The following is a 14,562-nucleotide window of genomic DNA, read 5'->3' on the forward strand; positions in this document are numbered from 1 at the left end:
GTAAATGTTCAACAAGTGGGTAATAGTTATTTATTTTTGTTTTCTTCCTTTCCAAAGATTTACAGTTCTCATTTGGCTAGTTTCAAGCCTGCCTTATACTTTCAATTATTGGAGATCTCAAAGAGATTTTGTTTATGTAGGTTATGTCTACCAATATTTACCATTAAAACTGTGAAATTTAAACAATTTTTATTAATTCAATTAAAAACAATGACAAGCCCATCATATGTCATAAATAACATTTTTTTAAAATAAAAATTCATAAGAGTGGCACTGTTTTACATTTTTGTAAATCTCTTTTCTATCTGGCTTGCTAGAAGACAGCTGGGTTCTCATAGCTGCTTATGGATGAGGTCTATTGTGCTATCACATGTCATGAAGACTCTGGAAAACTTCACTGTACATTCATGAAAGAATGAAAATGAAAAGGTAAATACTGTCCTAGTATTATGAAGAAAAGAGTTTTAACCTCAAAGGACTCCTCTGTAAGGACCCCAGAGGGCCCCAGACCAAACTTTGAAAATCACTACTGTAGGCAGTGGTTCTTAATGAGGAATATTAACTCTGGGCTTCACCTTTGGAGACCTCTATTCAGATAATCTAGGGAGGGTGCACAACTAATTATTATGTGAACTCCTGATTAAGAAACAGTACCCTAAAATAAGTTTAGATCCCTAATCAATATACTTTTTAAAAAGTTTCTAGATGGCTATAATTTTAAAAAAGAACAATAATGCGTGCTGGTGAGGATGTGGAGAAACTTCTTGTACACTGCTGATGGGAAAGTAATATTGCGCGGCTTCTATGGAAAAGGCTGGTGATTCCTCAGGAAATTAAACATAGAATTACCATATGACCCAGAAACTCAACTCCTGAGTATACTCCTCAAAGAAATGAAAACAGGTGTTCAAAAAAACCCTGGTATGTAAATGTTCATAGCAGTGTTATTCATAATAGCCAAAAAGAAATAACCCAAAAGTTCATCAAGGGATTAATAGATAAAATGTGGTTTACTCATAAAATAGGATATTAGTCAGCCATAAAGAGGAATGAAGTACTGATATATTCTACAATATGGGTGAACCTTGAAAATATTACACTAAATGAAAGAGGGCAGACACAAAACGCCACATATTGTATGATTGCATTTCTTTGAAACTTCCAGAATAGGTAGTTCTATAGAGACAGAAAGCAGAAGAGTGACTGCCGAGGGGTGGAAAGGAGGAATGGAGAGTGACTGCTTCATGGGTATGGGGTTTCTTTTTGGGTAATAAAAATGTTTTGAAACTAGAGAGTGGTGTTGATTGCACAATGTTGCTACTAGTAAATTTCACATTATATGTATTTTCTAACAATTAAAACAATAAAAAATTTTAAAGTTTATTGAAACTAGTTGTCCATCAGGCACTTTATACATGTTTTATTTCATCTTTGCTACCCTATGAGGCTGGTGATTTCACATCATTTTCGAACTGAAGAAACTGAAGCTTAGACAAGTTAAAAAACTAGTCCCAAGTAGCAGAACAAAACTGGCTTTAGCCAGAGCTGTTTGACTCCATGGCCCACTCTCTGTTGTGCTGTGTGTATGCACTCTTCAAAACAAACCAAGTGCAGCGCCGGTGATTAATGGTCCCACACCTGCCACCCCACCCCAAACACTATCATATGTTCCAAAGAGAAGTTTTGTACCTTTCCTGTCACTGCTATCTTGGTGGTTTTTGGCCCTCTATACAGCATGTTCCTGACTCACCCTTCTTCCTTCACTTCTGTCTCTGCAACCGCCACTCCCTACCACTTACAGCTGCTCTTTTCTGCTGTACCCTTTCCTCTGTCTACAGCCCCTTCTTAGTGGAAAGGGTATAGTCACTTAGAAGCACTGATGGTCAATCATGATACACTTTCATTCCATTTTAGTTACAAAAAATAATAACACATCCAATATACTTTATACCTCTTTCTGCTGTGGCCTCCTTTGCTCAGGCTCAGGGATTTACCAACAAAAACTTCTTTTGTGGTGGGCTTCTCCACCTACCCACTCCCCTTCCCAGAACTGCTTTCTGGTCCAGAGCCACTGTGGGACACTGTGAATCCTACTTGGATTTGAGTAAAAGGAATCTTTGTTATAAATGCTTAGATGATCTACAGTAGTGGTTCTAATACTTTAGAATGCACTAGAATCACCTGGGGTTGTTAAACACATCACTGGACCCCATCCTCAGAATTTCTGCTGCAGTCGGTCCTAGGATAGACTTGAGAGTTCATGTTTCTACAATTTTGCAGGTGATGCTGCTGCTGCTGGTCCTAGGACACTTTGAGACCCACTGATCTCTAGAGTGGTTCTCCACCTTGTCTGTATAGTGGAATAACCTATGGTACTTCAAAAAGCAATCTTGATGCTCAGTTCCATCCCTACCAGTTAAATGTTTTTCTGGTTGTTTGAGTTGAAACATGATACACCTATATTTTTTTTATTGATAAAAGTTCCCCACACATTCTAATGTACAGTCAGAGTTGAGGACCACTGATCTAGACCATCTAATTACCAATTACAACTGAAGTAAAAGGCACAAATAATTAATACAAAAGGTGTTATTTCACAAAAAGACTACCATGTACATAACAGCTACAGACTGAATGAAATGAAAAATTTCTAATATTCCTGACAGACTCCAAATCAGAGCTTGGTCTATAAACACAAAAGCACAAGGGGACCATGGCATATCAGAAACAAACAGAAACAAGATGCTTTTAAAGGAGCACTTAGCCTACAGAAATAGTGCAGAAAAATTTCTATTTCTCTGCATTCATTTTCCATGAATTCTAGAGAAGAGAAAAAGGAAAATAGAAGGAGTAGAAAGAGGGAGTAAAAGAAGAAGACAGACTACAAAAGGTACACACAGAATACAAAACACTCTGGACGCAGTAGTCAGTCTTTCACATGTGTACCAAGTAATATATGCAGGGATTTCACAGCTGCACTATATACAACAAAGACATTCAATCCTTCAATAATTTTGCCTGCTTAGCCAGACCTCAGCAAACTAGATCACAGAAGGGTGGGGCTAGTCCCCATATACTTAAAATGAAAAAAAAAAAAGGCAGGTTACATCTCCTTGACCATGGAATGCAATACTAGAAATGGGTAGAGAACCCAGTGTTAGACTTTCAAGGTAGCACGCATATACTGCAGAGTTAGACAGAGACAGTAGACATTACATCAGACAGAGAAACATTAGAGACACTAAGTCACCATGCAAATAAAGCAACAATCTAACTAGCAATTAAAGAAAATTAATATCACACAAGATAGTAAAAATGAAGTTCAAATAGTGAATTAAGCACAGATATTTTATATTCATTCCTTCTGGAGATAATCTTAAAATAGTAATTAAAAAATTAAAAAGAAGAAACAGAAAAGGTGCCTTCAGTGGACAATATACCTCAACAAATCTTTGGAGGATAGAAAACAGATGGCTGAGTGATGAGCAATGTGTCAAAGCATGGAAGCCATTATCTGAAATACAGAGTATATGCTGTGGCAGAAAGAAGGTGCCCTGCACATAGAATCTTGGTGAGGCTGGGGATGCGGGAAATGGAGATTCATCGAGAGTTTGCATAATGGAACTGTCAATCCTCTCCTCGCCCCTGCCAGAATGGCTAGAAGTCAGATGTTGCCACAGACCACAGAACAGGGGGGTCTTTTTCTAAAGCAGTGGTCCTCAGCAGCGTCATCACCTGCTAGGTTTGTTATGACACAGATCACTGGGCCCCACTCCCACTGTTTCTGATTTCAGCACTGTTTGCCAGGGCTGGGGGGAGAGGGGAATGGGGAGTGACTACTAACGGGTAAGCGATTTCTTTTTGAAGTGATAGAATATAAAATTAGATAGTGGTGGTGGTTGCACAACTTTTTAACTATAGTAAATACTTTTTTTTTTTTAATTTTTGATTTTAGAGAGAGGGCAAGGGAGAGAGAAAGAGAGCGAGAGATACGTCAAAAGACACATCAATCGGCTGCCCTCCATACGTGCCCTGACTTGGGACTGAACCTGCAACCCAGGCATGTACCCTGACTGGAATTGAACTGGCAACCCGTAGGTTTGTGGGCAGATGCCCAACCAAATGAGCCACACTGGCCAGGGCGAACTGTACAATTTTAAAGGGTGAATTTTACGGTATGTGAGTTTAGCTCAAGAAAGTTGTTCTTAAAAAATCATTTACCCACCTGTACAAAGGACTCTCACAGAAGCCCACCAAATAATATTTGAACACCATCAAATCATGTCTCCTCTTTGTCTTCCTTATGCTAAACATACTCAGTTTCTTTACCCATTTCTTTAGGCCATGAGGTCCAGATGCCTCTTATTCTGGCTGTTGTCCTAAAGTCAGACTGGATTCAAATTCACAACTGTTTCATACAAAGTCTAATGAAAGATTCTAAGCATTTGGAAGTGGATAAAGGAACAAGACAGATTAACTAGAAAGTTTTCTAGCTTTTGATAATTTGGCTAAATATAATTCATTCAAGGATAATGTATGAAACATAACATAAAAGTACCAAAAGACATTCCATAGCTAAATATAGATAACATGTACTGAAAAGTAAAAGGTTGTACACCATGAAATGTTCTATAATAGTGGGGAGAAAAAGTACTAACTGGGTTTCTGTTGTTCCCAGAAAAGAAAAGCAATAGAATCCAAAACATTTATAACAGATAGTGGTCATTAAATATGAATGACATTTTAAAATGCACTCTCATGTAATCATTCTATTGATAAGGTTACTTCTAAATTCAATTCAACTTGGGCACGGTGAAATTCGCTTGCCACACGCTCTTCTTGCCCTCAGGACAAGCTCTTTTTATAACAACTAACACATTTCTAATTTCCTGTTTAATGCCTATATTGCTCATCAGAGTCATGATGGTTGGGATCTCATCTGTCTAGCTCATCTCTGTATCCCAGCACCTAACCTAGTGTTTGTTACACAGTTGGCTCTCAACAAATATTCAATTGAATTGAGATTGATTTTTGAGCCCTGAATCAAGCATATGGTAGTAACTGAAATGAAGAAAACAAAGAGGAACAAGATACAGTTTGAAGAATTTAAAAGCTAATGGGAAGATAAACATAAAACCAGATAATTTTAATATTTTTTATAAATAGAATTGATAGAAACCCTTTTCCAAAAGGTATTTAAGTCTTAATTTTGTATTAAGTAACATAAAGATTAAATAAAATACCATCCTTAAATTCCAAAGCTGAGAATCTAAGCTACAGGGGAAAAAAAATCAATGATTTCAGAGTTACAAAATAGATAAGAATAAAGCAACCTGGACATACAGAACAAGGACATTTAATAAGAAAGACATGGTGGGTGGGGGGGGGGCGGTTCCAGATGAGGTCATTTTTAAGCTGAGTTTAGAATGATAGGCAGGGGTTAACCAGACAAAGGCATGGAGAAAGACACTTGAGGCAGGAAAACAAGATATGCAAAAAAACATATAAATATGTGAAACAGGATGATGTGATTAGAATATTATAAACAGTTTTGAGTAGTTGAAGCAGAGGGAAGTGGAAGCAAATGACTGAATGAAAGCAAAGAATGCATAAAAAGAATTTGGAATAATATCCACATAGCTACTTTGACAAAAGGATGACAGTACATTTTATAGATAGGAAATTCAGAAGGAAAATAAATAGACTTAGGGTATTAGATGATGAATTTAGTTTTGAACATGTTGAGATTTTTACACAAGAGTCAACTGGAGAAGACAACTGGCATTTTAGTTTACAGGTGGGAGCTGAGCAGACTCCATGTTAGAGAGAGAGATAATTTCACAGTGACTTTCTTTGACCATCACCCTGTATTCATCTAGGTTTTTTATTCTAGTACTTCCACCAACAATTTAGTTCTTCATTAAAACTTCCAAATATTTAACTGTACCACTTTTTCTAACTTTTTATTTTTAAATCATGTTTATTCTATTACAGTTGTCTCAATTTTTCCCCCTTTGCTCTCCTCCACCCATCCTACCCCTCCCCCCGTCTACCACAGACAATTCCCACTCTGTTGTCCATGTCCATGGGTCATTCATACATGTTCTGTGTTGAGTCCCTTCCCTTTCTTTCCACCATTGTTCTCCTTCCCCATCCCCTCTGGTCACTTTCAGTCTGCTCCATGTTTCCATGCCTGTGGTTTATTTTCTTCGCTAGTTTATTTGGTTGGATAGATTCTACTTATAGGTGAGATCATATGGTATTTGTCTTTCACCAACTGCCTTATTTCACTTAGCATAATTTTCTCCAGTTCCATCCATATTGTCGCAAAAGGTAGGAGTTCCTTCCTTCTTTATTTTATGCAGATTTTATTTATTTACTTTAAAGGTCAAAATCCATTATAAAATATTAAAAAAGGTAAATCCATTAAAAAGTCTCATCTGTTAAAATCACGTGACACCAGCACAGAAATAATCAAGTAGATCAATGAAATAAAATGAGCATTCTAGAAACAAACGTATGCATCTGTCTAACAATGTAATATATGATTAACTTGATATTTCAAATCAATGGGGAAATAAGGCTTATTCAACAAATAAGGTGCATGGACCACTATTCCTTGAAATAAAACAAATATAGAGCCCTATTTCACACATTATACAAAAAATATTCAGGTGAGTTAAAAATCAATATGTAAAATCTAAGGAGTTTTAGGAGAAAATACAAACTAATATTTTTCTTACCCTGAAGTAAAATTTTCAAACCCAGAAGCTAGAAAGTAAAATATTGACAATATGACTATATTAAATATTTAAGACTATACAGTAATATACATATAAAAAAAGTTAAAGGACAAGTAATAGAGTAGGAAAGTTTTGCAACACATCTAAAAAAAGGTTAATAGTTGTTTTGGTTTTTTTTTAGGGAAAAAATTCTGCAAACATTTAATCAAAAAATGGATAAAGAATACCAAAAAGTCACTTGAAGCTTTTTAAACATAATAGAAATAGGCAAGAAATATACAAAAACAGGTTTAGTTTCAACAAACTATAAAGTAACAAAATAACCCATCATTGTCACAATCAAATGAATAAGTATCAAAAATATTAGTAATATCAAGTATTGGTAACTGTGAAAGGACCTGGGTATTCATAGACTCTTTTTCTTCATCTTCTTAAAGCAATTCCTTTAGCATATCTTGCAGTGCTGGTTTGGTGGCGGCGTATTCTTTTAGCCTTCTTTTGTCTGGGAAACTCCTTATTTTGCTTTCCATTGTAATTGACAGCCTTGCTGGGCAGAGCAGTCTTGGTTGCAGGCCTTTGCTTTTCATGACTTGGAATATTTCTTGCCCTCCTGGCTTCTAGTGTTTCTGTTGAGAAGTCAGCTGCTAGCTGTACTGGGGCTCCCTTATATGTTACTACCTGTTTCTCCCATGCTGCCTTTAGGATTCTCTGCTTGTCTTTGACAGTTGCCATTTTAATGATGATGTGTCTTGGAGTGGGCCTCATTGTGTTCCTCTTGAATGGGACCCTCTGTGCTTCCTGGACTTGTGTGACTTTTTCTCTCCTCCAAAGAGGGAAGTTTTCCATCATTACTTTTTCAAACAGGTTCTCTATCCCTTCCTTCTCCTCTTCTCCTTCTGGTATCCCTATTATATGGATATTATTACGTTTCAGTTTGCCCTGAATTTCCCAAAACACCTCTTCATTCTTTTTGAGTCTTTTTTCATTTTCTTGCTTTTTCTGGGAGCTTTTTTCTACCTTATCCTACAGCTTGCTAATTCGTTCTGCCTCATCTCGCCTGCTTTTGATTCCTTCTAGTGTGTTCAATTCAGAAATTGTATTCTTCATTTCCTGTCACTTATTGATAGTTTCTATGTCCTTTTTCATGCAGATATAGTTTGCAGTAAGTTCCTCTTAGTTACCCTGTAGCTAACTCCTGTACTTCGACTGGGGAGTGTTTCTTTCCCTTCTCATTATTTGTGAGACTCTTCTTTTTTTACTTCTAATTCTTAAGTTCATCTGTCTTGATCTCCAGACTTTGTGGTGTGAACTTCTATGGTTGGAGACTGCTGTTTTTACTTTCTGGATCTGCCTCTGATGATATCAGATATCGTCCCTGTCTGACCTTAGGCAGTCTGTTCAAGACTTCCAGGAATCTACCATTTGTGGCTGTCTCCTTCAGCTGTTAATCTAGTCACTCTGCACTCAGTAGGCTGGCTCAGAAACCACCAGGCGATGCAGAGTCCCTCCTGGGGGCGGGGTTATTGAGTCTTCTCTTACTTCTGCTGCTCAGGGGAATGACATGGTGGGCGGGGGAGTGGTTCCAGGTGGCCACTGCCATCTAGGGGAGGAGTAAGCACCAGGATCCCACCGGCTATTCTCTCAGTTCTCTCCCAAAAGCCTCCTTCTCCAGTCTCTCCTCAGATATTTCTAGCCCACTTTGTGCCCCCTTTAGCCAGGGATCTACTATCTGTGGCTGCCACGCTACTCAGCAGTCAGACTTTAGCAGTACTAAGCCAGAGCCAAGTCCCTCCTGGGGGGTTAGGTTATTGGGTCCTCTCATGCTGTTGACGCTCAGGGGAGTGGGCTGCCTGAGCATGATGGCTGCTGCTATATGGGAGATGAGTCAGCACCGGGATCCTGCCGGCTATTCTCTCAGTTCTCTCCCCAAAGCCTCCTTCTCCAGTCTCTCCTCAGGCAGCTTTAACCCACTCTGCCCCCACCTTTGCCGGAGCCCAGGGTAAGTGGCTGCAAATAAAAACTTATGCGTTGGCCCTTTTAAACGGCTCTTTGCCGTTTAAAACGTTTGCGTCTCCAACTGTCTGTGTTTGGCAGAGAGCAACCCTGCCGCTTTCCGCAGCTGGTTGTTATCAGTGTACTTTTTGGGCTCCGGTGCTCTAGGCTGGAGACTCTCCCTTTTGTTTTAGACCCCTCTCTTCTCAGGGGGATCCAACGGGCCATTTCAATATCCTCATGCTGCTGCCCATGGGTACGCCGCCCATGGGTACTCCGTCCACCCTCTTGAGTCTCTATCGCACTCCTTACTAGTTAGGTTGTGCTAAAGCTGATTCTTCTGTCTGTCCAAGGTTAAAAGGCTCCTTTCTTGCTACTGTTCAGCTGTTTGTTCCAGGTGACTTCTCCACAATGTAGTTGTAATTCCAGATTGGTCCTGGGAGGAAGTCAGTGTGACTTCCACTCACTCCTCTGCCATCTTGATTCTGTGCCACTTTTTCTATCATCACCCTTTACTCCTATTTCCTCACTTTGCTCCTTACCAAAGCATAGATTCCTTGATCTATCAGTATAACCTTCTGTACCTATCTATGTCCATCAAATTCACTTGGCAATACCCAACCCTTGATTAATCCAAATATTCATATACTTGGTATTGTACATGCAAGCAAGCTAAATATTCCCCTAAAAAGCCTCGGCACTTGCTGCTCAACTTGCCTAAAATGTTCATCTCCTGGCTGTATCATATAAATAATGTAATTGGTAAGGTGATAATGAATAAAGTTTCTGAGTCATTTATACCAGTAATTTGTTAATTCGTATTTCTATCTAAATAGGGTTAAAATTTAACATAAATAATATACTAAAAGAAGAAACCTCTGTGTTTTAAGGTCCCTCCTTCAAGAAAACAGCATAAAGAAACATCATTATTCACACACAATTAGGAAACAATAAGGTAATTACAGATCTCAAAGTTTCATGGTAATATTATTTTCATGAAATAAAATAGATTAACATACACTTAACTCCTGTTGTAGGATCAACTTTACAGTAGAAAAAGTAGAGAAAAATTTTAGAAGTATGAGAATTTGTGCTTTACAAATTCAACTTAATGATACTGAAATCCATTTTTAGTAGATATAGCTGTTTAGGATAGTATTTATACTGTATAAGATAGACATGTATGAAAAGAACTACAAACTAGCTAACTGTTAAGAGAAATTCTTTTCACTTTGGGACATGAAATAGCTAGGTACTATAAGAGAACAGTAAAAGAGAAAAATACTTTCCTTGGAGAGAAGAAAAAAGAAAGGAGTCAAGGAGCAAGTAATATTTCAGCTGAGCCTTGAGGAATGAGTTATGGCAAAAGGAGCCTAATGGTAGAAGGAGGAGCATTAGAAACACAGAGGTACATGAAAATACACGGCATGAGTAACCACAATCAAAAAGAAATTTGAAAATCAATGAGTATAAATTAACAAAGTTCAGATAAGCATCTAAATATCAAGTGGATGAAGAATGAAAAAGTGGGGGATGGGAAGACAGTTTCACATCAGTTACAAGGGTACCTCAGTTTAGCTCAGGTTCACATGCTGACATTCTTAACCACAGCCACTACTGAACAGGATGAGTGAATCCTGATTATGAGGGTTTTACTGCTTCTCAGCTCAGCATCTAAACTGATGAGATAATCCATGGGAATGAGTTGAGGATTGCTCATACCAATCACAAAGCAACCAGTTACTCATACTGGAATGAAATCAACTCAAAGCCTGAACTGATTCCCCACCAAAACAGAAATTTCTCATTTTTTTCTCATTATGAAAGTAATAAACACTATTTTTTCACATATGAAAAAAGATAAATTTAAGAAAATAAAAATTAGCAGAACTAGTCATTGCTTACAAGTTGAATATTAGTGATTTTTCTAGATTTTTTCCTACTCATTCATATGCATGCATTGTGAAAAACTGAAATTACATTCTACTTTGTTTCATAACCATTTTTTTGTTTAACAACATGATGTAAAGCTTTAATTCATTGTTTGGTCGACTCACAATTAACTTCAGTTTATTGCCAGGGTCCCGTATACCCAGTTTTAATTTTTGAGTTTTTTTGTCGAGAAGTTTAAATTATTTGTAAAAATTAGTATTTCATGACTTTTATACTTTCTTAGAGATTGTATAAATTTCCTCGGCAGCCATATTAAATTACCACAAACTGGAGGGCTTAAAAACAACAGAAACTTAATTCTCTCACAGCTGAGGAGGCTAGAAGTCTGAAATTGAGGTGTTGGCAGAACCACGCTCCATCTGAAGGTGCTAGGGAAGAATCCTTTGTTGACTCTTCCTAGTTTCTGGTAGCTCCCATCAATTCTTAGTATTCCTTGGCATCACTTCCATCTCTGCCTATCTTCACATGGCCTCCTTCCTCTGTGTGCACCTCATCTGAGCCTGTGTATCCAAATCTCCCTTCCCCTTTGTCTTATAAAGATACTAGTCATTGGATTTAGAGCCTATGCCACTAATCAAGCATTTTAATTTGATTACATCTGTGAAGACCTGATTTTAAAGTAAGGTTGCATTCATAGGACTTGTCTTTTGGAGGGAGAAATTCAAGCCACTACAGCCATAAGACAGAAATTTTTTCTCTTCTAATAAAATAAAACCACCAATCCTTTACATGAATCTAAGATGCACATGGATTTCCTGTATATTGAAACATTTTGCTATTTCAACGTCCTAGAAATTATTTTATCATCAATTAGTCCTAATTAGGTTAAAAAGGGTAAACTATTATGAAAATGGAAGAATGATGGATGCCTAAGATAAACAGTGGATAAGAGAAAGATGTATAGTGGGATAAATCATTACTATTCTATCACCCTCAGTTTTCTCATTATAGTGCATAAAGTACCTACCCAAGTGAAATGAAAACATGTTCACACAAACACTTGTACTCAAATGCTCATTTTAACATTACACATAAGAGCCAAAAAGTAGAAACAACCCAAATATCCATTACCTCCTGAATGGATTAAAAAAATGTGGTATACTCATAATGGAGTATTATTTGAAAATAAAAAGGAATGAAGAATTGATACATACTACAACATGGATACACAATGAACATACTATGCAAAGTGAAATAAACCAACCACAAAATAAAATATAAGAGTGGGCAAAAGTAGGTTTACAATTGTAATACAAATATATAATACAATAAGAAATAATACTGCAAGAATAAACTCTACATACTCACAACTGAAAACCTACTTTTGCCCACGCCTATATATTGCATGATGTCATTTATATGAAATACCTAGAATGGGCAAATCTGTGGAGACATAAAGCATAAAGCAGATGACCAACAGTTGCCTAGGGTGGGAGGGATGATAGGTAGAGAGTGCTAATGGCAAAAAAGTTTATTTTGGGGTGATAAAGATATTCTCAAATTAGATTATAGTGATTTTGAACAACTCTGAAAATCTAAAACCCACTGAATTGTTCACTTAATTTTTTTGTAATTAAGATTTTATTAAAGAATTTTTTTCATGACTGACTATACAATTTTTACTGTCATTTTTGTTCACTTTAAATTGGTGAATTTTATGGTAAGTAAATCATCTCTCAATAAAGCAGTTCTAAAAATTTGACTTTGCTATACTTAAATTCATATTAATATTAGAATAAAGTTAGTTTTCACTATTCCCTTATTTTACTTCTGTAAATTATTCATACTATAACTTTAAAATATTTATTTTTAAAATATATTTTATTGATTATGGCTTTACAGTTGTCCCATTTTTTTCTCCCCTTTATTCTCCTCTGCCCTGCACCCCCCTCTCCCACCAGCATTCTCCCCCTTTAATTCATGTTTATGGGTCGTACATGTAAGTTCTTTGGTTTCTCCTTTTCCTATACAATTCTTAACCTCCCCCTGTCTATTTTGTACCTACTATTTATGCTTCTGAATCCATGTATCTTTCCCCCCATTCTCCCCCACCTCCTCCCTGCAGATAACCCTCCATATGATCTTCATTTCTGTGATTCTGTTCCTGTTCTATTGTTTGCTTAGTTTGTTTTTGTTTTTCAGTTCAGTTCTTCATAGTTGTGAGTTTGTTGTCATTTTACTGTTCACAGTTTTGATCTTTTCCTTAGATAAGTCCCTTTAACACTTTATATAATAAGGGCTTGGTGATGATGAACTCCTTTAACTTTACTTTATCTGGGATGCACTTTATATGCCCTTCCATTCTAAGTGGTAGCTTTGCTGAATAGAGTAATCTTGGATGTATGTCCTTGCTTTTTGTGACTTTGAATACTTCTTTCCAGCCCCTTCTTGCCTGTAAGTTTTCTTTTGAGAAATCAGCTGATAGTCTCATGGGAACTCCTTTGTAGGTAACTGTCTCCTTTTCTCCTGGTGCATTTAAGATTCTCTCCTTATCTTTAATCTTGGGTAACTTAATTATGATGTGCCTTGGTGTGTGTTTCCTTGGGTCCTACTTCTTTGGGACTCTCTGAGCTTCCTGGACTTCCTGGAAGTCTGTTTCCTTTGTCAGATTGGGGAAGTTCTCTATTATTTTTTCAAATAAGTTTTCAATTTCTTGGTCTTCTTCTTCTCCTCCTGGAACCCCTATGATTCAGATGTTGGAATGTTTAAAGTTGTCCTGGAATTCCTAAGCCTCTCCTCGTTTTTTTGAATTGTTTCTTCATTCTGTTCTGGTTAAATGTTTATTTCTTCCTTCTGCTCTAATTGGTTGATTTGAGTCCCAGTTTCCTTCCCTTCTGTTGGTTCCCTGTATATTTTTCTTTATTTCACTTTGCATGGCCTTCACTTTTTCCTCTCTTTTGTGACCAACTCAACCACTTTTGTGAGCATTCTGATCACCAGTGTTTTGAACTCTGCATCTGATATGTTGGCTATTTATTCATCGCTTACTTGTATTTTTTCTGGAGTTTTGATCTGTTCTTTCATTTGGGCCATATTTCTTTGTCTCAGCACACCTGTTATGTTGTAAGAGGAGGAGCCTTAGTTATTCGCCAGGGTGGGGCCACCCATGTCGCTGAATTGTGGCACTGTATGAGGGGGGAGGGGTCAGAGAGGGAACAATGCCACTTGCTCAGCTCTTGGCTGGATTTCAGTCACTTCCCCCTGCTATCCACAAGCAAACGGGGCCCTTCTGGTGATGATTACCAGGTGGGTGGGTTTGTATATATTCTAGGACCCTGTGGGTCTCTCCAATGAACTCTCCTGGGAGGCTGGAAGTTTCTCCTGCTGCCACAATCCCCACAGATTTTTACAGCCAGAGGTTTTGAGGCTTTCTTTTCCCAGGCTGGAACTCTGGGTTGTGCGGTCTGTCTCGCTCCTCAGTTGCTCCTCCCAGTTTATCTGCACATAAATGTGGGACTACCTGGTCTGCCAGCTGCCACCTCACCCTCCTGATCCTCCAGCTGCTGCCCTGCCACATGTCCTCTCTTCCCCAGTTGCCCACCTCCACCCTTCCTACCAGTCTGGATGGATGTTTCTTCTTTAACTCCTTGGCTGCTGAAATACAGTGCAATTTTCTGGCAGTTCTGGTTGTTTATTTTTAAATTTTTTGTTGTCCTTCTTTTGGTTGTGTGAGGAGGCAAACTGTATCTACCTACACCTCCATCTTTGCCAGAAGTCTGATCAAAAATATTTCTTAAGAATTTTTTAAAAAAGACTAAGGTCCAGCCCTGGCTGAGTGGCTCTCTTTTGGTTGGAGGGACATTGCACATGAAAAGTTTGAGGGTTGATTCCCGGTGAGGGCACATATCTAGGTTGCTAGTTCAACCCCCAATTG

At 37.8% G+C, this 14,562-nt stretch overlaps 1 protein-coding gene across 2 annotated transcripts in view; it reads right to left on the bottom strand.

Annotated features, from left to right (window-relative positions):
- Positions 1-14,562, bottom strand: part of NARS2 (asparaginyl-tRNA synthetase 2, mitochondrial) — a 113,092-nt gene that overhangs the window by 40,450 nt on the left and 58,080 nt on the right. The gene's annotated exons all lie outside the window — the stretch shown is intronic.

Source organism: Pteronotus mesoamericanus, unplaced genomic scaffold (assembly GCF_021234165.1).
Source record: "Pteronotus mesoamericanus isolate MK-2021 breed Mesoamerican mustached bat unplaced genomic scaffold, CSHL_Meso_final contig_33, whole genome shotgun sequence".
Lineage (NCBI taxonomy): Eukaryota > Metazoa > Chordata > Mammalia > Chiroptera > Mormoopidae > Pteronotus > Pteronotus mesoamericanus.